The 25,778-nt window shown below is 46.5% G+C and overlaps 1 protein-coding gene across 1 annotated transcript in view; it reads right to left on the reverse strand.

The window, feature by feature from the left end:
- The window catches only part of ARHGEF10L (Rho guanine nucleotide exchange factor 10 like), a 234,397-nt gene that overhangs the window by 193,644 nt on the left and 14,975 nt on the right, over positions 1 to 25,778 (reverse strand). The window contains exon 2 of the mRNA XM_077151086.1: positions 21,499 to 21,664. The gene's annotated coding sequence lies outside the window, so the exon portion shown is untranslated. The remainder of the gene's footprint in view (positions 1 to 21,498; positions 21,665 to 25,778) is intronic.

A 25,778-nucleotide genomic window follows, 5' to 3' on the forward strand; every position in this document is an offset into this window, starting at 1 on the left:
ACAAAAAGAGAAATATTATCATGCCTCATTCATATGGACTAACTATGATATACAAATTGGGTGAACTAAAGTTGAGAGCATGCGGTATCAGGTTGGGACGTATTGTAAAGGGTCCTAGATTGTAAGCTCTTACAGCAGTCACATATATTCACAAGTCGTACTGTTATTTCTAAATTCTGAGATACTGAGCTGATTGCTAATAACCTGGTTGTTCCCAGAAACTTTGGGTATTTATGTGACACATGACACTCAGAAGTTAGAGCTCTGAAGCTATGAAACTCAGCAGTACCTGAGACAGGGACTATTTAAAAATTTGAAAAAGTGAAAAAAAAAGGTTGAAAAAGTGATCAGACATCAAATAGAGATATGAATGAAGCTGTTCTAGACAGGACTAAGGTAAATCAGAATACATGGGTAAAGGATAATATTGTTCATATTTTAAAACTTCAGTTGGGTGAGACTAAAGGGAGAGGTGTTTATTTGGTGCATAATTTATATTTTGGGTAATGCATTTCCTAATTTAACTTGTATGGTCAGTTTAGTTGAACACCATAAGTACATGGAATCTTGAAAAGAGCATGAGATTTTATTGGTTTGCCCAGGTTAATGTGATGCCCCAATAAATCCCAGAATGATTTGGACAGTGAATAAAGAAGTATTTGCAAAGCCCCCTTGGGGGAATGGGGAGAAAGGGGGAAATATTCAACTTCCCCATTTGCAGAATTTCTGATATTCTCGCAAGCAGTGCAGACAACCAAATCAATAGGCCAAGCCCTTGATCTTGGGGTTTGTCCTATGAAACTTATCCCTGCAAAGGACAGGCTAAGCCTACTTAAAATTAGGCCTAAGAGTCACCCACAGAGAACGTCTTTTGTTGCTCAGATGTGGCATCTTTCTCTGAGCCAACACAACAAATGAATTCACTGCCCTCCCCACCTACATGGGATAGAAATCCTGGGATGAGCCAGGAACCAGCATCAAGGGATTGAGAAAACCTTCTTGATCAAAAGGGGGAAGAGGAAAATGAGACAAAATAAAGTGTCAGTGGCTGAGAGATTCCCAACAGAGTCAAGAAGTTATCCTGGAGGTTATTGTTACACATTCTATAAATCTCCCTTTTTTAGTTTATGGTGTATTGGAGTGGCTAGAACACACTGTAGAGCTGTGTTCCAGTGGCCTTGTTTCTTGAAGATGATTTTTATAATGATATAGCTTTTACAATATGACAGTGTGATTGTAAAAATTTTGTGTCTGATGCCCCTTTAATCTAGGGTATGGACAGATGAGTTAAAAATATGGATTAAAATATTAACAAATAATAGTGGAAACAAAGGTTAGAATAAATTGAGTAGATTGGAATACTGGTGGTCAATGAGAGGAAGGGATAAGGGATGTGGCGTGTGTGATTTTTTTTCTTTTTTATTTCTTTTTCTGGAGTGAGGCAAATGATCATGGTGCTGACTAAACAACTATATGATGGTATTATAAGGCACATACATGTACATCATGTATGGAATGTTTGCATGTCAAGAATGTTTGTATTCTTGTTTAGTTTTTACAGCACAATATTAAAATAGAATCCACAGCCTTTGTCCAGTAAGAGTCCCAGCAGCCATGCCCACCATAGACAGCGTCTGGGTGGGACGCCCGCCTCTGCCCTTTCCCACGCACGGCCCTGACGTTTTCTGCGGCAGCCTCACCTACTGGAAGGTTTAGGGGGCTCCTCCTTCATATGTATTCCACGCGGTTATGAGGCTCTGCTGTCTCTGCCTGCCAAGCTCAAGGCCACCCCGGGAATTAAATGTGTACTCACAGAAACAGAAGGTAAATGAGGCAGGCGCTGGAGCCAACGACCCGGAGGAGCCAGGGATGGGCAGAAGAGGCCATGCCCGGCCACAGCGCTGTCCTCAGAGGAGTGTCCGCCTGGAGTCGGCAGTGGGCCGCAGCTGCGGGGCCGTGGTGCAGAGGCCCGAGGGGCAGGGGCTTCAAGAGGAGGGCTCTGGAGCCACGTGACGCCCCTGCAGCTGTGCACTGAGGGGCACTGTCCCTCCAAGGGCCGACTCAGCTCATGGCCTCCCGCCTCCCCACCAGAGGCAGCCTCTGGCCGCAGGTCCATGAAATCTCGCAATAAGCTTCACTTCTCTTATCTGTGAACGGGATGCTGCCCCTCATACTTGTTCTGGGAGTCAGTGAAGTTCCATATGGGAAGGGCTAGTGCCCAGTGGACACTCTGCAGGGCAGCTGCCCATCTGGCCCCCCACCGGAGTGTAGCCCCACCTCTCTACTCAGACATGCGGCTCGGAGTCGGGCCACCCCACCAAGACTCATGGCGTTAGCCTAGAGAACGTGCTCTTGTATTTTCGCTTAACTAAGGCTTGCATAGAAACCAATTTGGTTTCAAACGTTAATAACAGCAAGAGTTGAACATACACACACATGCACAACAGGCTTATAAGGTTTCCAATCCTTCCAGCATCCCCACGAGGCAAGTGAGGCTGAGAGGTTAAGTCACTTGCTCAATGTCACACAGCTGGTGGGAGGCAGAGTCAGGATTCAAAACCAGATTGTCTGGCTCCAAAATGTGGGGTCTTCCCCCACATCTAATTTAAGTGGGTGGAGATGTTGATCCGCCAGCTCAAGAGAGGAGACAGGTCCTATTGTCCCCATTATGTGATGGAGAGGCTGTGATGCACATAGGGGAGGCAGTGGTCCAAGCTCTGCTCCCCCATTTGCCGTCACCCCCACCCCCAGGTTAGCTGTAAAGCTGCTCTGGCTACAGCCCTTCCCGCCCTGTTGCCTCCCCCTCCCCACTGCAGAGTAGTCTGGGTTTCTACGGGGAAGGGGTGGGGATGGCCTGGACTCCCACTTCCTGCCCACCAGCTGTCACCATCTCTGCACAATCAGGAGGAAACCTCAGGGCCGACAAGTTTCTAAACCACCTGGCATCCCAGCGCTGACCAAGACCCTCACCATCTCCTCCAAGGAAGAGTCAAGCAGTGACTCTGCGCCCACCCCCAGGGGCAGCAACAGCTCCAGAGGAGCAGGGGTTGCCCCAGGACTAAGGAGGGAGCAACCTTCCCTCAGGCCTCATAATCAGTGGGGATGAGACAGGTGAAAATTGGAGCTTGGTCACTTGCATTGTCATCAACTAATAAAATAATTATAAAGGGAAATGATAACATAGCACAGGCTGACCATTGTTTTAGCGCTTTATACATATGAACTTATTTAATTCTCGCAGTAGCCCTATGAGGGAGCTAAAATTATCCCCATTTAACAGATCAGAAAACTGAGGCACAGAGGAGGGTTTGGGTTAAGCACGTCTCACAATCATCTTATTAAATATTCACGCACATGTGCACGTACACACAAGAGGTGTTATTATAGCCAGCATATAGAAGAGAAAATTGAGGGTCAGATGGGAAGTCACAAAGCTCAAGGTCACAAAGCTCTGAGTGTCTGGGCGCAAGTTCCGGGCATTTAGCCACTAAGGACTTGGTCCTGGAGAACCGGGAAAGCCTCACCTTTTCCCCAGGCCTCCTGAGGACAGAGGGCAGGAAGCAGGCAAAGGCCTCTGGAGAGAATCGTGGTACCAGGGCGCCCTCTGCTGTCCATATTTTTTAAAGGCCAAAAGGAGTTTGCTCGTCTTTGCTTCTTTCTAGTCAAGACATTCCTGAGCCTCTCCTCAGTGCCACCCACCTGGCACTGGGGATCCTGGGATGTATTAGGTACTGTGCCTGCCCTGGTGGGCTCACAGTGCCCCCTGGGGGAAATGGGCCATTTATGAGAGGGGTTTACAGGGCTGAGGAGGAATCCCTGACCTAGTCTGGGCAGTTCAGGAAGGCCTCCTGGAGGAGGTGACCTCTGAGCTGCATCTTAAAGAATAAGAAAGCATTAGCCAGATTAGAAGTGGAGAAGGGATGGGGTGAAACACATATGTAAAGGTGCATACAGAGGAGAAGAAGAATTCGAGTCAGTGGAGAGCTGGGCTGAGCAGGTAGAAGCAAAGCCATAAATTCCCAGCAGAGTCAGCTAGAAAAGGTGGAGAAAGAGAGCTAGTGCTGGGTAGGAGCCAGGATACTTGATAGCATCCACCTCAGTTGGGAACTTGTTAGAAATGTAGATTATTAAATAAGCCTTCAAGGCGGTGCTAAAGTTTAAGCACCTGCAGGCTCTGCTCTCTTAATTCACACTTAAGAAACCCAATTCCCTCTGCATGCTGTAATCCCCTTCAAAACTCAGGTGATGAAAAACAGTTCGTCAGTTTTTCAAAAAGTTAAACCTAGACTTACCATATGACCCAGCAATTGCATTCCTACGTATATACCAAAAAGAATTGAGAACAGGGACTTGGACAGGTACTTGTGCACCAATGCTCACAGCAGCATTAGTCACAGTAGCTATAAAAGCTGGAATCCACCCAAGTGTCCATCAACAGGTAAAATGTGATCTCACCGTACAACAGAATATTATTCTGCCATAACAAGGAATAAAGTTCTGATCCATGCACAACATGGATGAACCCTGGAAACATGCCAAGTGAAGCAAGCCAGACACAAAAAGCCAAATCTTTTATGATCCCAGTTATATGAGCCATCTAGAATAAGCAAATTCATAGTGACAGAAAGTAAATTAGAGGGTACCAGGGACTGGCGGGAAGGCAGAAGGGAGAAGTATTACTTAAAGGGGACCGGCTTTCTGTTTGGGATGATGAATACATTTGGTAATGGGAGGTGAGGATGGTAGCACCACATTGTAAATGTAATTGATGACACCGCATTGAACATATAAAAATAATTTAAGATGGCAAATTTTGTTTTATATATATACATATATATAGAAACACCCCAATAAAACTGGAATACACACAGATGGTGAGCTTCAGAAAAGGAACACTGGATGGAGGGACTTTGGGTATCCCATGTCTTTATGTTGTGGTTTTGTGGGTTCCTAGTAGCAAGTGTTAGTTGATTGTACAGAGAATCTCCCTACAGCCATCCTACTATCCTCACAACAAGCCCCAGCGGCAGTAGTAGCCCCACCTAAAGACAAGGAGTGATGAGACCTGGTCCAATGTCACATGGCAAAAATTAACCGGGGCTATAGACCCAGAACCTGCACCCTTAGCCACAGCGCCCACTTCCTTGGCCCTGGGTGGGGCACAATGGGTGAGCTGGAGCCTCTTTCCTTCCCCCTTCTTGGTTTTCTTATCTGTAAAAGGATGGGGCAACAAAAGGATCTGAAACCCACTTCCAACTGTAAAAATGCTATGAAGCCTAGGGCCTGGAGACTGGTAGCCATTCCATTCTTTGGTTCACCACGCGCACAGTCAGGGGAGATGGGATTACACCACTTATAAGGAACTGGGGAGTAGGCCAGATAGAGGTAAATGCAGGGAGAAAAATACAGCTGAGAAGGTGGTGGGGTGTGGGGGTCAGGGTCATTTTGCTTGAGCTTCACTGATAAAGTGACATTGGAACAGAGACCTGCAGGCAGTGAGATCTTTGGGGAGCCAAGAGACCTTTGGGGAAAGGTTGTCCCAGGCAGAAGGGACAGCAAGGGCAAAAGCTGTGAGGATGGAAGGAGCCTGGTCTGCAAAAGGATCAGCAAGGAGGCCAGTGTGGCTGGAATAGAGAGAGCCAAGGGAGGTATAGGGAAAACTGGTATTAAACTCGACAATTTAGCGGTTGTCTGACCAGCTTACCCCTTGCCACATTTCATGGTCTTTACGGCATTATATGGCTCTGCAAATTGTAGAGAACTGATAGCCATGCAAATAACTCTTGCATAGAAATGTAAATTGTGAGATCGCATCTCCCACACTGATTAGTGGCTATCCACCAGCATGGCCAGTTTTGCTTGTATCTGTACATTCATCCCAGCGTTCCATATCTAACATCAGTGTTAGGTGCTTGGAATTCTCCTTTGAAATGATTGTAACATCTTTCTGATTTCCCCATTATTAAATGAGTTAAATAAACTCTTTGACATAGTTCATTTTACCCTTTAGTGCAATATATCCTTTAGCAGGAGGCAGTGGGAAAGGGAAGGGCAGGTCATAGTGGGCCATTGTAAGGCTTTTACTCGGTTAAGCGTGAGAGACATTGGAGGGTCCAGGGTGACATGTTCTAACTTACCTTTTAAAAAGCTCCCTTGGCTGCTGCATGGAGAATAGACGGAGGGAGGCAAAGGTGGAAGTGTGGAGACCAGGGAGAGTCTTGCAATAAATCCAGGAAAGAGGTCACAGTGGCTGGGACCTGGGTGGAAGGCAGTGGAGGGGCGAGAAACTGTTGGAATCGGAATATATTTTGAAGGTTGAGTCAACAAGGTTGCATAAAGATGGTGGGAAGAAGAGGCAGCAAAGGATAATTCCAAGGAACACCCGGAAGCTGGGCATTGACATGTTCCAAGATTTGGGTTTGGGGACGTGACAAGTGTTTGAGATGTCCAGGAGACATTCAAGTAGAAATGTCGAGTGGGTGAGGGCTGTGAGCATCCGGACTGGAGACATAATTTGGTGGTTGACCTGCACAGAGATGGAGTTAAAGCCAAGAGCTCAGGTGAGAACAACTAAGGTTGCATTTAACTAGAATTTGGATTTTGCCAGCTGCCTACGTTTGATAGGCTGATGAACAGATGGATGGATGAAATGAAAAGAAGGGAAGGAAGAGAGGATCTAATTCAAATCTTTTAAAAAAATCAGGACTTTGCAGAATAAACCAAAACATCAGATCATCCATTCAAAACCCAAAGGAGAAAACAGTCTCAATCAGATCAGCTCAGGCTGGCCAACGATTTCTGGGATCTGGCTCACCTTTCTCAGCTAATATTAGGCAAGTAAAAAGAGACCTAACTTCTTTTCTTTTTGTTACTTGTTCAAAGCAATCTCCATTCGTCTTTTCCCATGGTCACTGCATCCTCTGCAAACCTGGGTAAGATTCTCTCAATCTTGTTCCGACACTTCTTATGTAGATTTGTTTATAAGGCGTTTGCAAGGGGCTGGGTGTGTGTGACATGCCGGCACTGCAAATGAAAGACATTGAATTTAGTAAACATCCTTTCTTTAAAAACCACTGTATGTGTGTTTCTGTAGTCTCCCCCAGGTATCTTTTAAGAAAACATCAAACTTTCTAAGAACGTTTGAGCCAGTTCAGCACGCAGCAAGGAATCATTAAGTGATTGCTCAGGGTCCCTTCTATTTTTCTCCTTCTAGGATAGGCACCGTCCTGTCTCTCCAAGCCGCCTGTATGTTATATGTTATATGTAACATATAGTATAACCTAACATTAATTTGCCCTCACATCTGCCACTGGGTAGACCATTATCCCATTTGATATTGCTTTTTTGGATAGCCCAATAACATACGGCCATTAGGAAACTTGCCTTGCTGCAGTTCTCCTCTGCATCCTTGTCCAGGATGAAAATGGAGAGTTTGCATTCATTGGGCAGGGCCAACGGCTGGCACCTCACAACTCAGAGAGGGTAAGTGACTGGCCTGAGGTCACACAGCCATCTAGAGCTAAGCCAGGTTCAGATCCCAAACCCACCCTCCTTCTTCCTCTTTAGAATTAGAAATTTCTTCCCTAACCAAGATATTACCTACATGCTATCACTTTCCACCGTCCTGGAGGAGACCTGATGATTCCCTCCCCCTAATCCTCCCCACCTCCCAAGACAACTTGTGACCATGAAAACTGAAGTCCAAGTCCATCTCTGAGGCCGCCTCTGCAAGTTGGCTTCAGTGTAATAACCAAAGCCGCCCATCTGGTTCTGGCCGCTTGGCTCTGTTGCCCCTCCCCACCCCTCACCCCCACCCTCCAATCCCTGAGCCTTTGCTGCCACAGCTGAAAACAATTCTTTCCATTAACTCAATGGTTCTCAACTGGGGTGGGGGTGGGGTGGCGGGGGGGCCACCCCAGGGGACATCTGGCAATGTCTGGAGACATTTTTGTTGTCCTGACTGGGGGGAGGTGCTACTGGCATCTAGTGGGTGGAGGCCGAGGATGCTGCTAAACATGCTACAATGCCCAGGACAGCCCCCCACGCCCCACCCCCCAAAAGCAAAAAAAGTTCTCTGGTCCCAAATGTCAATAGCATCCAAGAAGAAACCTTGCATTAAACCCAACACATCACCAAAGAGTTGCTTGCACACCCAGGAAAGATGGTAATTTTCAGGAGCTAATGGGGAAGGAAATTCTACAGCCAAGAAAACAGGGCAGCATGTCATGGATGGCAGGAAGCTTATGGGGTTTATCCACAGTCAGAGGGAAAAAAAATCCCTATCCTTGCATTTAAACCCTAGCCTTCGGGGTGGGGAAGGCCACCGGGCATTGTCCCCTACTGATCACATCTCAGGGTCATGAATGGGAAGCATGTGGCTGGAAAGGGCAAGTGGGGCCAACCATCCCTCTTCTAAGGAGTCTTCGCCAAGTCACTTGTACCTAGCACTGGGCTAGGCCCACTGCAGTTTACAGACATGACAAAGTGCCGGGATTGACCCAGCTACCTGGAGGAGGCAACAGCTGGAGAGCAAATAGCACAGAGTTTGGAGCCTAGAACACTCACCAGCCTTGTGATTGGAGACATCTTCTCAGCTCTCTGTTTGGTGAAGTCATAAGCTAGTCAAATGACAGAGTGTTAGAGCACCGTGAGCCTGCTTCATCGTAAAAAGCGTGTTAATACACTGGGTGTAGGGCAGGTGCTGCTCAGGGCTGCAGGGATCCTAAGTCTCTTTCCTAACATTGCCATCAATTGACTATGTGACCTTAGACCAGTCACCTCCCCTCTCTGGGCCTCAACTTATTTTTTTTCTTGTGGTATGTGAGCACTGGATTGGCAGACCTGTAAGGGGCTTTCCAGGCCTATAGTCCGAGGTTTGATTCCTTGGAGATCCTTCCTGGTTTGAAGACTTTAAACAGTACCTTAAATTGCCGCTGACTCACATATTTATGCTCCAGGCCAAACCTCTCCCCAGATTCTGAGAACCAGCTGCCTACTGGACATCCCTCCCGGATGTCCCACAGCATCTCACAATCAACATGCCCCTAATGGAGCTTCTAAGCAGCCCCCACCTTCCAACCTGCTCCCCTTCCTCCCCCATCCCAACCTCATCCTACCACCATTGCTTAGGCTAAAACTTGTAGAATCATCCTTTTGTCTGTCTCCCGCACCCCACAACCGATTGGGCAGTGAATTCTGTCGGCTCCACCTTCAAAATATATCCTGAATACAACCATTTCTCTCCATCTTCCCTGCCAACATCCTTATCCAAACCATGCTCCCTTCTCATCTAGAGTTTTGATTCATCTCCTCACTGACTCCTTTGTCCCCTTTACAATGCAGCAGCCAAAATGGTCCACTAAAAAACTAAGGCAGCCCATGGCCCTCTGATCAGTGCTCTCCAGCGCCTCCCATGTCACTCGAGGTAAAAGTCAAAGCCCTACATCATCCACTGCACCAACCCTTTGCTCTCCCACGCCATCTCCCCTTCTCTCCCTCCCTCATTCCACTCCAGCCACACCTATCTCCTTGCAAAAGACATGCTCCTGCCTCAGGGCCTTTGCACCAGCTTTCTCACCTCCACCCAGTGTTCTTTCCCCCAGGTATCCACCTGGCTCACAGAATACTACCTTCCCAGTAAAGTCTTCCCTGCCCACCCTATTTGCAATTGCAACCCTTCCAACCCAACACTCCTTCTCCCCCACCATTGCATTCTTCCCCAACAGGCCTCTCAGTTTACATACTTATTTTGTTTCATGTCTGTTTCCACCCACCTACTCCACCCCCACACTAGAATGGGAACTTTGGAAGGGGATGATCTTTCTTTCTTGTCCACTGTGGTATCTCCTCCAGTGCCTGGAACAGTGTCGGGCACAGTCACTGCTAAGTGAATACTGTTGAAGGAATAACTGCACTTCCTAAAGGTGATTCCTTGGAGGAATGATGTGCCAGGGCAGGTGTCCAAAGGAAAGCAAGGTCAAATTCTGAGAGTCACCATAATTCTGAAGATATGCTTTATTTCAATCTTGTTCTTTCTCTACCTTTCTCTCCCCCAATCTCTACCTCCCAATGGGGGGGAAATTGCGATTGGGGCCACCTCTCCTCTGTTTGTGAGAATGTGCTGGATTTATGTCCCAGATCTGGGCCTTGGGCAAATACACACATGAATAAATCAGATGAGCTCTTGCCTCCCTCTCCTGACGGGGACAGGCATGGCATGGTTGGGACACACACACACACACACACACACACACACGTTAGCTCCAGCCCTCCCCCACCCCATCTGCCCCTCCCAGAACTGGGCAGCTCCAGCTGGACGAGAACTGGAAGTCTTTTGGCTCTGAAGCCCTGGAAGCCTACACCTCCACTCTCTTACCCCCTGCTCCCCTACCTCCTCACACCCAGCCCAGCCCAGGACCAGGCACAGAGCTAGCCTGGGATCCAGTGAGTGCCAGCCTAGGAGAGCAGAGGGAAGGAGCAGGAGGGAGAGAAGGGACTGGGAGAAATTCCCGGAGTGGGGGAAAGTTTCTGTATGGTGACAGGGTGCAGCACACACCTCCGTAGGCATTTATGCCTGAAGACTAAGACTGCTGCATCTCACTAGAGGTAAAATATGTCTCAATGAAAAACGCTTAAGGAAAAAAGGGAGTGGAGAGCAAAAGACTTCAATTTTAAAAAAAAGAGAGAAATAGCAGTACAAAAGGTGAACTCCACAGCTAGCCCAAAGAAAGTGGAAGGTAGAAAAAGGTGTTTCCAAAAGGAGCTAAAACTTCTTGCAATGAGACAATAAATATAAAATTCACATTTGGGAGCCTGAAATTTTCATCAGTCCTTACAGATTGTGGCCAAACTCACATGCACCTGTGAATGTACACACACTCACACACACTCTCTTAAACTGCAGAATAACAACTCAGCCACAGGGGTGAGGGCTTGGGGGGCGGGGGGCGGTGTTGGGAGTAGGCAGCTCTGGACCAAATTCCCTGTAATCACAGTCTGGGACTGCCACAGCCAAAAGCAAAGCCCTTGGCTCTTCTAAGGCATTTGCCGCTTTCATTAGGCTTTGGATACTCCTCAGGATGGAAGGGGTTCCCTAAAGTTCCCCTTACCCAACTCCTTCTCTCCGATCAGACAGGATCATTTCAAAACCCAGATCCCCCATTCTGCGCCTAAGGAAAATGCAGACAAGCATAAAAGCTAAACCTGTCTGGTGAGGAGGACCTGGGTTCAAATCCTAACTCCCCAGACACCAGCTGGGAAACTGAGAGATGCTTAAACTAAAACTGCCTCCGAGTTTCATCATCTGTAAAATGGGAATGAGGAATATTATCTTCATTATCATCAGTGTTGGCATCCAGGCTTGACCACAGACCTAACATAAGAATCCAAGCATCAGTTCGCCGTCTGAGCGTCCCAGGGACGAGGTAAAGCATCTAGCTCCCAAGAGGAACTAAAATAATATTCAGCACCCATCAGTCTCCAGAAAAAAACAAAAGAATGGTAATACTAATTAGGATGGGTTTTTTTTTTCAAAACAGATGGCCTTTGTATGTGAGTTTTCCAGACCCAAAGTGGCCAGTCTTAGCATTTAGATCCCTAGAAGGCAGGAACTAAATTGAATTACAAAAGCCAAGACCCAGCGCTGAGGCTTCACTACTGCTCTAAAGGTTACCACCCAAACCCAATAAGCCAAAACTGCTAACTGTGTGTTTCACTTGTAAAGAGAGAAAGACCACCCAAGCGAAAACTTGACTGTGCCACGACCACCAGCTGGCCAGGCCAGGGGGCGCAGGGTGGCAGAGAAGGACACTGCATGGTCCCCGAGGGTCAGCTTCCAGCTTTTCAGCGTGGACAAGGGAGTCACGGCAGTCATGCAAATTGAGCATGGAAAACCAGCCCACCTGCGAGGGCCGAATGGGTCCATGCTCTGGACACAGTTGGTTACCACAAGCCCCACTGTCATCCATCAGGAAAGTGTCTAGTTTGGTTAAAGTAAGGGTTTGGGTCCGTTGGGGTAAAACCCAGCAGTTGCTTTTGCAGCTCCTACCAAGTGCTGCAATGGCAGGGGGCAGGGGGGGTGTGTGTGTATATTTTTATATTTTGCATTGGATGACCTGCTTCCTTTTTTTTTCTCACTCCTTTCCTATATTTTTCAACTTTTCCTCGGTGAACCTCTGTCATGTTTTTTGGTTTTCTGGTTTTTTTTTTTGGCATGGGCAGGCACCGGGAATTGAACCCGGGTCTCTGGCATGGCGGGTGCAAACTCTGCCACTGCACCACCATTGCTTGCCCCTGTCATGTTTTTTATATTTAGAAAATGCTTTCACGAAATACATCATAGCAAGACCGGTTACGTTCACCGCTATTTCATCCAGTGATGATGGCACGACTGACATCAAATGAGCCCTCCCAGCAGAAACGACCACAAAACTGGACAGGTACATGAAGCCACGTTTTCAGGCATTGACCCGCCCGAGCCTGGGGCCCCGGAGAGGAGGGAAACTCACAGGGTGAACCCCCCACCCCCGCTGTTGCCCACCCCCATTTCCTGGGGACAGTTTCCCAACCACCGCACAGTGGGCTGTAGCCCAAGCAGGCACTGGGGTGGTGCTGAGCCGGGGCAGCAGAAAGGACTGAAACCCAGGGTGCCAGAGAAGAGGGTGCTGGACAGAAGGGGGCCCCTGAAGTCTGAGTGGGGGTCCGCTGTGAGTCCTTGGCTGAGGCTGGGCTGCAAACTCACTCTGCGAGATGAGCCCAAGCTGAGCAAGGAGCCACTTCTTGCGGGTTGAGAGTGAAACAGACAGGGGCGGGGGTGGGGGTGGGGATGGGGGGGGTCCCGCAGCACTGGGGGTGTTCTGCCTTCTGGCCCTACTCAAATTCCCGCAACACCTTTTTACCCTAACCATCCAGCTAAGACACCAGAAAGTCCAACCTTAGGGGAGAAGGGCTGCACCCTCCAGCAAGGTCTACGCGAGGTTTGCCCTGAGACTACCAAAACCCAAGTCCCAAACAGGCCCCCAGGAGCCTCAGGGGGACAGCCTTTGGGGTCATAATCCTGCCCTGTTAGAAGGACTAGCGAGCCACCTTGCTTTCCCCAGATCTGCCTTCACAAAGCATAAAGCCAAACAGATCAGCCAAATACTTTGGAAACTAAATAACATATTTTGAAATAATCCATGAGTCAAAGAAGAAATCACAAGGGAAATCCGGGAATATTGCAACCAGAAAGATAATGAAACACACATCATATCAAAATTTGTGAGACTCAGCTAAAGCAGTGCTTATGGGAAAATGTATAGCTTTAAACGGTTATAGTAGAAGAGAATAATTATATTAGGAATCATTACACTAAGAAGCCAGAAAAAGAGCAGCAAAAGTACAGTATGGTTATATTTAAAGACACAATGTCAAGTGTTGGCAAAGATGAGGAACAAGTTAGCACTCTCATAATTTTCTGCTGAGAATGTAAAATGGTAAAACCCCTTTGGAAAACAGTTTGCAATTTCTTATAAAGTTAGACATAATACTTATTATAAGATCCAGCAATCCCACTCCTAGATATTTATCTGGGAGAAATGATAACATCTAGCTACGTAAAGGCCTTTACACAAATGTTTGCAGCAGGTTTATTCATAATAGCCCCAAATTAAAAAGAATTGTGAATGCCCATCAAGAGGAGGGTGGGTAAAAAAAAAAAAGTGGTATATCCACACATCGTGGAAACTCAGAGATTTCAAAAGGAATAAATTACTGATAAACAGATCATCAGGTTTGTATCTCAAAAACATCCTACTGAGCAGAAAAAGCCAGACACAAAGTAATACATACAGCACGAATCCATGTATATGGGGTTCTAGAGCAGCAAAACTGAGTTTGTCGAGAGGTTCTAGGAGCCCCCCTTCCTGGGGTGTCAGAAAAGTTCTAGGTGGATTGGGGGGAGGCCACGTGGGAGGGCAGGATACGGGATTAATAAATGAATGAATGAATGAGCACTCAATTGCCACACCACACGTCAGATGCTTTAGAGATAGCTCATTTAGTCTTTGCATTTTACTGAAGGGAGAAGTGAGACACAGAAAAGGCTGAGGGGTTGTGAATCGGGAGCTGACTCTGAACCCGCAGGCAGCTCCAGAACCAAAGGCTTAACCACCATTCGCGAGTGAATGAATGAAGCCTGTGGGTTGGAGCCAATGCTTTCGGTTTTGGACTTTCCCTGAGTTTTGAAATTCTATGGGGTAAAGATGAGTGCCAAGGGATTCGGAGGGTGGGGGTGGGGGATAGTTATTAAGAATCAAGAGGTAAAAAGAAAAGGAATCAATTCCAAAGAAGGAGTGAGTAACAGGTGATTTTCATTAGAGAAGATGGAAGGGGTCTCATAAACCAGAGAGAACAGTTGCTGGGGAGAACCTTCCAGCAACTGCTCCTCCCTCTGCCCACCCCTCGTTCTGAGCTCTCATGGGTAATTAACCATCTGTGCTCCGGGCTTGCTCTCACACCCAGGCCTCCCCCGGCAAGCCTCTGGGCGGCCGTAAAATGGGGATAAGAAGAGTACCCAGTTTACAGGATCACCATGAGACTTAAATGAATTAAAATGTACAAAAGTCACAGAACCTGCATAGGGCACATGCTAAGGGCCACATCTCTCGCCTTTGGGCTGCAGCACGCTCAGCACGTATTGAGGGAAGTTGCCTGCAAGCATTAGGAACTAAAAGCACAGGGCGGACCGAATGCGGTGCTGTGGCGCGCTGCTCACACCACCTCTACTCTTTTGGTGTGCAGTTTGCATCCAGAGCCTTAAAAATATGCATGCCCTTTACCCCAGTAATTCCACTTCTGGGAATCTAGCCTGAAAAAAATACTCCTAAATACAAAAAAGCTCTGTAATTTGTTTAGTCACTGATTCAGAAACTGTTTTCAAAGCACGCATGAAGTGGTTTGGAAAGAAGCCTTTCTTTAATGCAAGGCGTGGTAGGGGTTCGTGGCCAGGTTGAAAGAGACCTGAGTTTCAAGTGGCGGTTTGGGTTTCAAGGCGATCCCAAGGGTCCTAGCTGTGGGTCCCATGGTTGCTAGCTGGAAAAGCCCCGATGACCGACACCCCTTCCCCTGCCCGTCTTCCTACAAGCCACCCTGGAGGCACCCGGGGAAGCCAGCTTCTTACATGTGGGAGTTTTGCCTGAAGTATCCTTCTTGGCCCCTGGCCCGGCCAGGTTGGCAGCCAGAGAGCTGGATCAGCCCAGCAAGTTCGAACTTGGTGGATCGCCAGAGGCCCCTCCCCCTCACGCCACCACCCACGCAGCCCCCGGGTGCCAGGACCCAGATCATCCTGAGCCCAGCTGGGCAGGAGGAAGGAGGTGGCTCAGGGCAAACTGGTCGGGCTGCAGAGCAGCCTGGAGACAATCCCTGGAACCCCCATCCAGAGAGGGGAGCTCTTCTCATCCAGAGAGAGAACTAGCAGAGGTTTCCTGGGTCGCCAGGGGAAACTGTGATATGGCTGCAGGAGAGGCACAAGGCTCTGGCATCCTGCAAGCCTGGATTGAATCTGGCTCTGCCACTTGCTGTGTGACTTCTGGCAACTTAGCTCACTTCTCTGAGTACCAGTTTCTTCACCCACAAAATAGCAAAGATAACAATAATACCTGCCCCTCATTTGTTGGGAAGATTAGGCAGGAGTCTACGAAATATTTGTTTGTGGGTGCAGTACAGAGTAGAGCGGCTCCCGCAGGGCTCCCAAAGGCTGCCTGGAGTCCCAAGACACGTAATTTGTGAACACATCTGGGAGGGATTCGGTACTTTGAATATGATTGTGAGAAATGATTTGTTGTTACTCTAGAAGCAGTAGAGTGTGTAGTTGAAGTTGGTGACTCTGACACCACATGGACCTAGGTTCCACTCCCACATTACTAGTTGTTCAAACTTGAACTAGTTACTTAACCTCTGAGGGTCTCAGTTTCCTTATCTGTAAACCAAAGTGAGCCCTGGGTCAGGAGGTGGTTGTGAGCATTAAATGCAAAAATTCAAGGAAAGCCCAAGGCCTGTTCCTAAGAGTTGTCATTGCTATCATCATCATCATCATCATCATCATCATCATCATCATCATCATCACTGGCAAATCAGAGAAGGTTTCTGGGAAGAGGTGACCTTAGAAGGGGTTTTGAAGGATGAACAAGAATTTGATGGATGGAGAAGATAGGCTTAAGGCCCAAGGGCTTGCTACAGGATGGTGTTTTGGGGTGTGTTTGGTCTGGGTAAGGTTACTCTTTGAGGACGGCTGGGTTGTGGGGTAGATGGTTGGTTGGCAGTCTGATGGAGCTGGTAAGGGTCTGAAGATAACAGAAACTGCCCACCAGAATGTAAGTGCTACACAGTCAGGATCTTTGTTACGTCTAACTTTTTATCAAGCTATAACGTACATACATAGAAAAGCACTGCATATCGTAAACGTGCAGCTGGATGAATTTTCACTAACCAAATACATCCAAGTAACCAGCACCCAGATCCACCATCCAAAATCAGCCCCAGAAAAAAACCAAAAAATAAAAAATAAATCAGCCTCAGAATCCTACCCCAGGATTCCTTCCAGTCACTGCCCACCCCCCTCCCGCAAAAAGTAACTACTTTCCTGATTTCTAGAAGCATAGATTGATTCAGGGCAGGGGTTTGCAGCTTCTGGTCCTCTGATGGACTGTAAGTCCTTAGAACAGTGCCAGGCACGAGGCAGGAGCCTAAGAAATACATGTTTGTGGGTGCAGAGCCAAGAAGAGCAGCTTCGTAGGCTGGGGGCCGTGTGGGCAGGGCGGCCCCACCTTCTAAAGGCAGCCGAGCATCCCGGAGAGACTCGGCTTAGATATTGGTCAGCCCTGGGTTTGTCTCCTAGCTCTGCCTCTCCCTGAAAGTCCTCTCAGCCTCAATTTCCGTGCAGTAAAGAGAAACGATAATACTTTGCTTGCAGGTCAGGTGTCTATGGCAAGTCATCATTATAGAGTCTGAGCAGCCTCGTCCCACTCCTTGCCCTTCTCATCTCCCTTCCTGCCACACCGATCTCCCCTGCCCAGAGGCACAAAAGCTGCCAGCTACTTCCCAAAAGCTTCATCTGGGATGCCTTTCCAGTACCCTGGCGCCTGCCTTAAGCGCAGCTTCCCTTCCCTCTAGAGCAGGTTGGCAAGCGCTCTCTGCAGAGGGCCAGGTGGCATTTGTGAGCCAAGAGGCAAACTCGAGGATATTATGTGGGTACTGATAGAATGTGGTAGAAAACAAATTTCCACAAATGATTTATTGTTTTCTCGATAAATCCCAAAATAGAATTTTTTGTAACACAGGTCCACAAATGGACCCAAAATTCTTTTGGGGGAGATGACATTTTGCTTCATTGGGATTCAAATGTAAAAGCCATGCTTAACTCGCTGGCTGTACGAAAACAGGTGGTGGGCTGAATTTCACTTTATAGGGGCAGCTCCTCTTTCTGAAGGTCTTAGGACTACTTTTCACAAACTCCTAAATTTTGTTGCAAAATGTGAACTGCTGGATCTGTTCATCCAAGTTCTGCTGCAGATTAGCTTTATTGCCTTCGACCTTCCTGTTGTCACTTGCCAAGTATTTACTGAGCAGCTACTGTGTCCCTGGAGCCAGGCTTAGGCCTTGGGGACAGCAGAAAACAAGGCAGGCCTTGAGTCCTCCTTCTTGAAGCTTCCAATCTAGTGGAGGGAGATGGAAAAGTTAAAAGGCTAGCCATGTGACCTTCCCGAGCCTCAGTTTCCCCTCCTATAAATGGGCATAACGATCTGGTACCCATCTTCTCCCCAGGTGGTTGTGATACACAAATGAGATGACAAACATTTTTAAACTTTAAAGCATCATTCACAAGTGAGCAAGGACCTTTCACTTGTATTATTTTTAGCTGCCTTTTCTTGTCTAAAATGAGATTTTGACGCACGGCCTTTGGGTCCCCTGCAGTTGGCAGGGGTGGGCAGGGAGTGGTGAAGGGACATCAGTTTATGGAGGAACCTAGGACTAATCCTGCCTGTGTTTCTGCGGCCAGTGTCCGTTCTGGCCCTTTCTCCCTCTGCTGCATCTTCCGCTTCAACTGGGGCCCAGCAGTGCTGGAATCCTTGGCTTCAAAGAGCAGCGTGGCCGGTGGCCTCCGAAGGCAAGTATTTAAGTTCACATTTGAAGTCTCCCTTCCAGGTCCTCTGGGCTGGGTCTCCCCCTCGCCCTAGGAGCCCCCTCCTTCTGTAATTGCTGAGCCCAGAGGGTCGCCTGACTCCCTGCAGACCCAAGCCCCTGGCCTCCAGGACATTCCTGTACTAAGGAAGCTCCCTTCCCAGGACCTGTGCCCTCCAGGGAAAAAGGTCCCAGGCTGGGGAGAGGCCGGGTTATGCTGCAGGGGGTCTCCAGGTGGCCCAGCCAGCCCCAATCCTACAGGGAACATGAAGACATAAAGCAGAGAGGTGGCAAAGGGCTTGTGGTTAAAAGCTTGTGTGGTGGGTGGGGGAGGGGCGAATGGCGAGGGGGGAGGGGTAGATGGGAACTCTGTACTGTCTGCTCAACTTTTCTGTAAACATAAAACTGCTCTAAAAAATAAAGTCTACTAATTATGAAAAAAAAAAAAAAAGCCCAGGGTCAATGGAGGAAACATAGTCTTTTCAACAAATGGTGCTGGAGCACCACAGGCAAAAACCGAAACACCCACAGGCAGGAACTGAAATTGAAGGAAACGTCACACCTTCCACTGAAATGAACTTAAAATGGATCACAGATTTAAATATAAAACCACAAAACTTTTAGGAGAAAACAGGACAAAGAATGAAGGTTCTTAGACATGACAACAAAAGCACAATCCATAAAAGAAAAAAATTTATAAAATAGACTTCATCAAAATTCAAAATATTTGCTAAACCAAAAAAATCCCTGTTAAGAGAATGAAAACAAAAGCTACAGACTGGGAGAATAGGTTTCTCCCATATATTTCACAAAGGACTAGTATCCACAGTAGCTGAACAGTTTTTTAAGAATACATAACTAGAAAAACGGGAAAAAGCTACAAAAAGACATTTCACCAAAAAGGATATAAAGAAGGCAGGTAAGGACACAGAAAGGTGTTCAACAATACGAGTTAATAGGGAAATGCCAGTGAAGACCCCATGTGACATCAACACACACCTATTATAACAGCTAAAATAAAGCAAGAGCGACAATACCCAATGTTGACAAGGCTGTGGAGAAACTGGGTTTCTCATACATCGCTGGTGGGAATGTAAAAGAGCATGTACAACCACCATGGAAAATATTTGGGGAATATTCTTCAAAGAACTAAGCATGCACAGCCCACCCAACAATCACACTCTCGGGCACATATTCCACAGAAACAAAAATTGATGTTCACACAAAAAGCGGTACACAAATGGTTGTAACAGTTTTATTGGTAATAGACAAAACCTGAGAACCACCAAGACGTCCTTCGAGATATTGATACACAACAGTTTAAATGGGTCTCAAGGACACTTGGCTAAGTGGAAATAAAAAGGCCAGTTTCCAAGGTCACGGATCCTGTAAGATTCCAGTTCTACAATGTCCTCAAAATGACAAAAACATAGTAATGGAGAACAGATCAGTGGTTGCAAGGACTTGGGATGGGGTGGTGGGGTGCATGTGATTATGAAGTGGGGGCAGCGCCTGGGGTATCTTCGTGATGATAAGGGACAGTTCTGTACCCGCGATTGCAGTGGGGTAACTGGTCACACAAATCCACACGAGATAAAATGACTTAGAACAATACATGCATACTGGACCAGTGTCAAATTCCTGGGTTTGATATTGTACTATTTGTTCCGTAAGATGTAACCATTGGGTGAAGCAGGGTGCAGGCGACACGGGGCCTCCCTGTACTCTCTTTGCAACCTCCTATGACCCTATAATTACTTCAAAATTAAAAGTTAAAGAAACAACAAAATAAAAGCCCAGGTTTGGAAGTCACCCAGAATTGGGCCCAAATCCCAGCTCCACCACTAACTGGCTTTGTGCAGATTATATCCTGTCTCTGCTCATTTCCCCCTCTGTAACATGTAACACTAACGTGAGCACAAACCAAGATAACAACATAAAGTGCCTGGCACATGGTAAGCGCTCAACAGATGCTTATTCTTATTATTTAAAATGACTGAAGTGAGGTGTCAGGGAGCTGAGGCCCCCCTCCGTGGAAGTCTTATTTGAAGACAATTTACAAGGTTCTGTTATTTTTTGAGCTTTTGGGACAGCCGAGTCCCTGGCAGCAGGAGGGAGTTACCCAGGGTCACCAGCTGCCCGTGGCACTGGGAGATTTGGACCAAGTCCCCTTGGCTCCTAAGCCTGGGCCTTCTCTGCTTTACTGCTGTTGTCCCCACCCCACCCACTCCCAGCTGTGTGAGCAGAGGCATCCATACACTCCCATCCTGCACACTCCCTGTGTCATGCCAAGAGTTCAGTGATACACCAAATAGTCACAGCGAATAGAAGTTCCTCTTTCTGGGGCTCCTTCTGCCACAGGCACTGGACTCAAGTCCTTGACTTCGCACAACAGTTGGTAACATTATTGCCCTGATGGGATCACTGAGGTCCAGAGAGGCCCAGGAAGTGGCCCAAGGTCACAGTGTGTGTAGGGCAGAACTGAGATTCTAGCCAAGGTCTGTGGATCCAGGGGCTAGCCTCCTAAGGGCTAAAATAATAGCACATGCTGTGTGCTGGGCACTATCCTAAGACCAACTCACTTGGGCTCAGAATGAGGCTGGCTTGTAGATGCTATTGTCATCGTTACCATGGACAGAGGATGGAAGTGAGGCCCAGAGAGGCCACTGTCTTGCCCAAGAGCACACAGCAAGTGGCAGAGCTGAAATCTGAACTCAGGCAGACCAGCCTCAGAGTCTATGCCTCCATTACCCTTGCATGCCATCTCTCACACCAGTGCACCTTTATCTGCCTCCCCGGTAGGATCCTGCCTGCAGTGATGAGGTCACCATGTTCACCACTGCTCCATGCGCCATTTGGAAACTCCCTCCCTGTCAGACGAGATGCCCAGATGTTCTGACACCCTGTTTCGGACACAAAGCATTAGGTAGTGATGGTATGGGAGGAGACTGCTTCTGTGTCCAGCCAAGTTCCTTCTATTTTCCCTAGGCGGAAAAGAGGAACAAGTCCAAGTCTCAAGCTAATGAGTTTGGTAATAAATGTACTCTTTTGAAAAAAAATGCGTGCATAATAATAGTTATTTAAACTACTCAGAAGATAAAAAAAATAATGAGTGGTTTAATTGTCTGAGTGGCTTCTGGGAGAGCGGATGGGACCAAGCCACAGAATCGAGAAAGTCAACATAAGATCCTCCTGCACTTCCTTCAGACTGGGAGACACAGCAGCTTCCCTGGGTCTTCATTTTCTTATTCCTCAAAAGAGGGGATTGGATTTCAGCTAGAGAATGATGTTCTCCAATGGCGCAAACTATCAGACCGAGAAATGACTGTGTTTCATACTTACGCACTAGACATGACAGACCGAGACCAACTTCTCACCGGCAAGCCTCATCTCCTTTGGTGCCGACTTCCTGCTCTCCCAGCCCCATAGCCACACCAGTGTTTGCTGACGGGTTGCACACCTGGTCACACGCTCAAAGCCAAGAATTCTCCATGGGTCGAGTCCAGACCTGCATGAGCCAATGCATACAATTTAGACAGGCTTGCTTTCCTGTCTGATTTCCCTTCACAGAGGATTTTTCTAGACAAACTACTCTTCCATCAGACAACGGAGAATGTCCGAGCTGGGAAGGGTGCCAGAGAGCATCGAATCCTGGCTTCTCAAGCCAATGATGTCTGTGAACTGCCTTCTCCATTTGTTTAAGAGCTACGTAACACCTGAGCTATTATCAAATGTCTTTATTTAAATCAACACTTATTTTAAACTGAATTGAATCATTTTAAAAGGAAACCCTGCATCGTTATTGAAAGCATGGATTTGATTGCTAGCTATATACATACATACACATATATATTTCTAATATGCACTAAAATAAATATATACAAATTGGAATTTTTTTCTTTCTTTCTTTCTTTTTTGTTTTTGGTATGCTATATGGCGGGGGTCACATTTCATTCTTTTTCCATGGGAGTATACCATTATTGCAGCATAATTTGTTAAATTCTTGGTGTTTGTTTTTCAGAAGCACATAGGCCAGGAATCGAACCTGGGTCTCCTGCATGGCAATGAGAATTCTACCACTGAACTACACTTACACCCCTACAAATTGGAATTTTTTTTACTATTCATCTGTGTGCCAGCCAAAGCCACCTCCGTATGCCATATGCGCATCTACACAGCATGTCCACAGAGCATGTCCACATACTGCCTCCAGAGAGCACATCCACAAAGCATGCCCTCCAAGCACAATGACGGAGCACATTAATGGAACATGCCCATGATGCCTGTCCGTGATGCATGTCCACGGCACACATCTACCGTGCACATCCACGGAGAATGTCCATAATGGAGGCAACACTGCATATCCTCCCTTGGAGCATGCCCATGAGGCATATCACGCTGCAGGTCCAAGATGCGTGTCCACAGAGTACAACCACAGTGCAAATCCACAGAACACATGTATGGAGCACATCCACAATGCACGGTCACAGAAAACATCCATGGAGCACATTAACAGTGTATGTCCAAGGCGTGTGTCTATAGAGCATACCCACAGAGTGTGTCAATGATGCATGTGTACAATGCACATCCATGGAGTGTGTCGATGATGCATGTACATAGAGTACACCCACAGAGTGAGTCAATGATGCATTGCACATTGCACAGCAGCAGTGCCTGTCCATCGTGTGCATCCACGAGGCAATCCACAGAGCATGTCCATGAAGCAGGTACACAGAACACATCCACAGAGCATGTTTTGGGGCATGTCCAGGGAGCATGTCTGAGGTGCACATCTATGGAGCACAGACCCATTCCTTCATTTTGCAGTATGGATGCCCAGGGTCCGAGACAGTTACCCACAGCCTAAGCCTCACATCACTGGTTCATATTCTGGGAAGAGGTTGAGGTCTTGGGGTTGAGAGGCAGTGCAGTGTGCCATAAAGAATGTGGGTTTCGATCACAGAGCTCCAATCACCATCTTGGAACTTACTCTCTGAAAAATCACGAACCAATACTTATCCTCTATGAGTTTCAGTTTCCTCAACTCTAAAAGAGGGAGAAGAATACCTACTCCACATGCCTGTTACAAAGTATGTGCTGTATCTGCACAGAGCACATTGCATAGTGCAGCACATTCAGAAGCACTTGGTGTAGTTTCATTCTCTTCCTCCTTTTCCACTTAGCCCAAAGAGACATAATACATTCATACCTTAGGGCCTTTGCACATGCTGTCCCCACTGCCCGAACTGCTCTTTCCCCAGATCTTTTTTTTTTTTTAAGTTTTAAACTTTTTTTATGGTAACATAAATACAACACCAAGTTTCCCATTTTAACCACTTTCATGTATAAAATTCAGTACTATTAGTCACATTCACAGTGTTGTGCTACCATCACCATCATCCATTACCAAAACTTTTTCATCACCGAAAACAGAAACTCTGTACTCATTCAGCAATAACTTCCTATTTCTCCCTCCTACAACTCCTGGTAACTCATACTCTGCTTTCTGTCTCTAAGAATTTGCTTTTTCAAGGTATGTTATGTGCCTGAAATCATACAAAATTTGTCCTTTGGTGCCTGACTTACTTTACTCAACATGTCTCCAAGGTTCATCTATGTTGTAGCAGGCATCAGAACCTCATTCCTTTTTACGGTTGGATAATATTCAATGGCGTGTATATGCCAGGCTTGTTTACCCAGCCATCTGCTGATGGACATGTGAGTTGCTTCCACCTTTCGGAATACTGTGAACACTGCTACTATGAACACTGGTGTACAGTATCTGTTCAAGCTCCTGCTTTCAATTCTTTTGGGTATATATCTAGAAGTTTCTCCCAGATTTTCCATGGCTTGCTCATCTCATCATTCAGCTCCGCATCTAGTACAGTGTGTCGCATAGCAGGGACTCCATAAATAGTGGAATGAATGGATGAACTTATTAGTGGTATCAAAGTCCTCCAATATATTGCTCTTTCTGCTGCTCAAAGCAAATATGAGTTATAATACTCCTTCCCAATGATAGTCCTGTTATTATAATGATAAATAAATGGGAAATAGCAAATAAAGCCCCTATGAGCTGATAAATATCTTGCTGTACGGATAGCTATCGTAGGCTGATGTTTCTAAGGTAAGTGTTTTGATGCCACACACAATTGTGGCTAGGACCAATGAAAGTGCATGTAGACACACATTTTTTTTCTTTCTGCAAACCTAAAGTAAAAGTCACAGTGACTACAGAAGTCAGCCTCTTACCACTCTTCCATACAGAAAGCACCATGCCAAGGTAGCAGCTAGTATATGTTAAAAACTGGCACAGGATAGAAAGTTTGGAGCCATCCTCTACCATCACTGTTTCCTACTAAAATCACAAAGGCAGGAGAGTGGACTGTTGCTTGGGATACATCCTCAAACTTTCTTAATTTGGCCATGCTTCCTGGCATCCTGTGACCATTTATGGTAAGGTATTAGGAATTATGTCCCCCAACCAGAGTTCCTATGGCATCTCTGTGCCTCTCCCTATGTTATTTCCTTGCCTGGATACTAATTCTTCTTTTCCTTCGGCCTCCCTCTCTAAAACCTCTCCAAAGCATGGTTTTGCTCAGGCTCTTGCCCCCACTTTCTCTTGACCCCACCTGCTCTTGAGAGCCTTCCAATGTTACCCTATTTATTTTTGGGGGGTCCTTGGGGAGTGTCCCTTATCCTCACAGACCGAGGCCTTGCCTCTACGTGCACCTGCAATTATCTCCCTTTATCTGCTCTTGATCCTTTGGTGATGTCCCAGACAGGGTCCTCCTTCACCCATGATGCAGCCTTCTAGGTCAACTTTCGGTTTTATTAATTCTTTCTCTTGTTCTTGGTTCTCCAATTCATTTAATTCTGCTTTAATCTTTGTTATTTTTCTTCTTCTCTTTGCTTTGGGGTTAGTTTTCTATTCTTTCTCCAGTTATTCCAGATAAACAGTTAAGTCCTTGATTTTTGCTCTTTCTTCGTTTTTTAATATAGGCATTTAGGGCAATAAATTTTGGGATGTCTTTGCAGCATCCCATAAGTTCTGATATTTTGTGTTCTCCTTTTCATTCATCTCAAGATATGTACCGATTTCTCTAACAATTTCTTCTTGGACCCACTGGTTGTTATTTAGTCACCATGCATTTGTGAAAGTTCTGGTTCTTTGGTGGTCACTGATTTACAGTTTCATTCCATGGGGATCAGAGAAAGTGCTTTGCATAATATTTTAAAATTTATAAAGACGTGTTTATGCGCCCCAGCATTTGCTCTCTCCTGGAAAATGTTCCATGAGCTATAGAGAAGATTGTATATCCTGGCGTTTTGGGGTATAACAACCTATATATATATATATATATCTGCTAGGTCTAATTCATTTATCAAATTGTTTAAGTTCTCTATTTCCTTGTTGATTCTCTGCCTGGTTGTTCTATCTATAGAGGAGAGTGGCGTATTGAAGTATCCCACTATAACTGTTGAAATACCTATGATTCCTTTCAGTTTTGTCAATTTTTGCATCATGTACTTTGGAGCTCTTGGATTGGGAGCATAAACATTTATGATTATTATCTCTTCTTGGTGAATTATCTCTTTTATTAATATATAATGTCCTTTTT

The sequence above is a fragment of the Tamandua tetradactyla genome, chromosome 2 (genome assembly GCF_023851605.1).
Source record: "Tamandua tetradactyla isolate mTamTet1 chromosome 2, mTamTet1.pri, whole genome shotgun sequence".
NCBI classification, from domain to species: domain Eukaryota; kingdom Metazoa; phylum Chordata; class Mammalia; order Pilosa; family Myrmecophagidae; genus Tamandua; species Tamandua tetradactyla.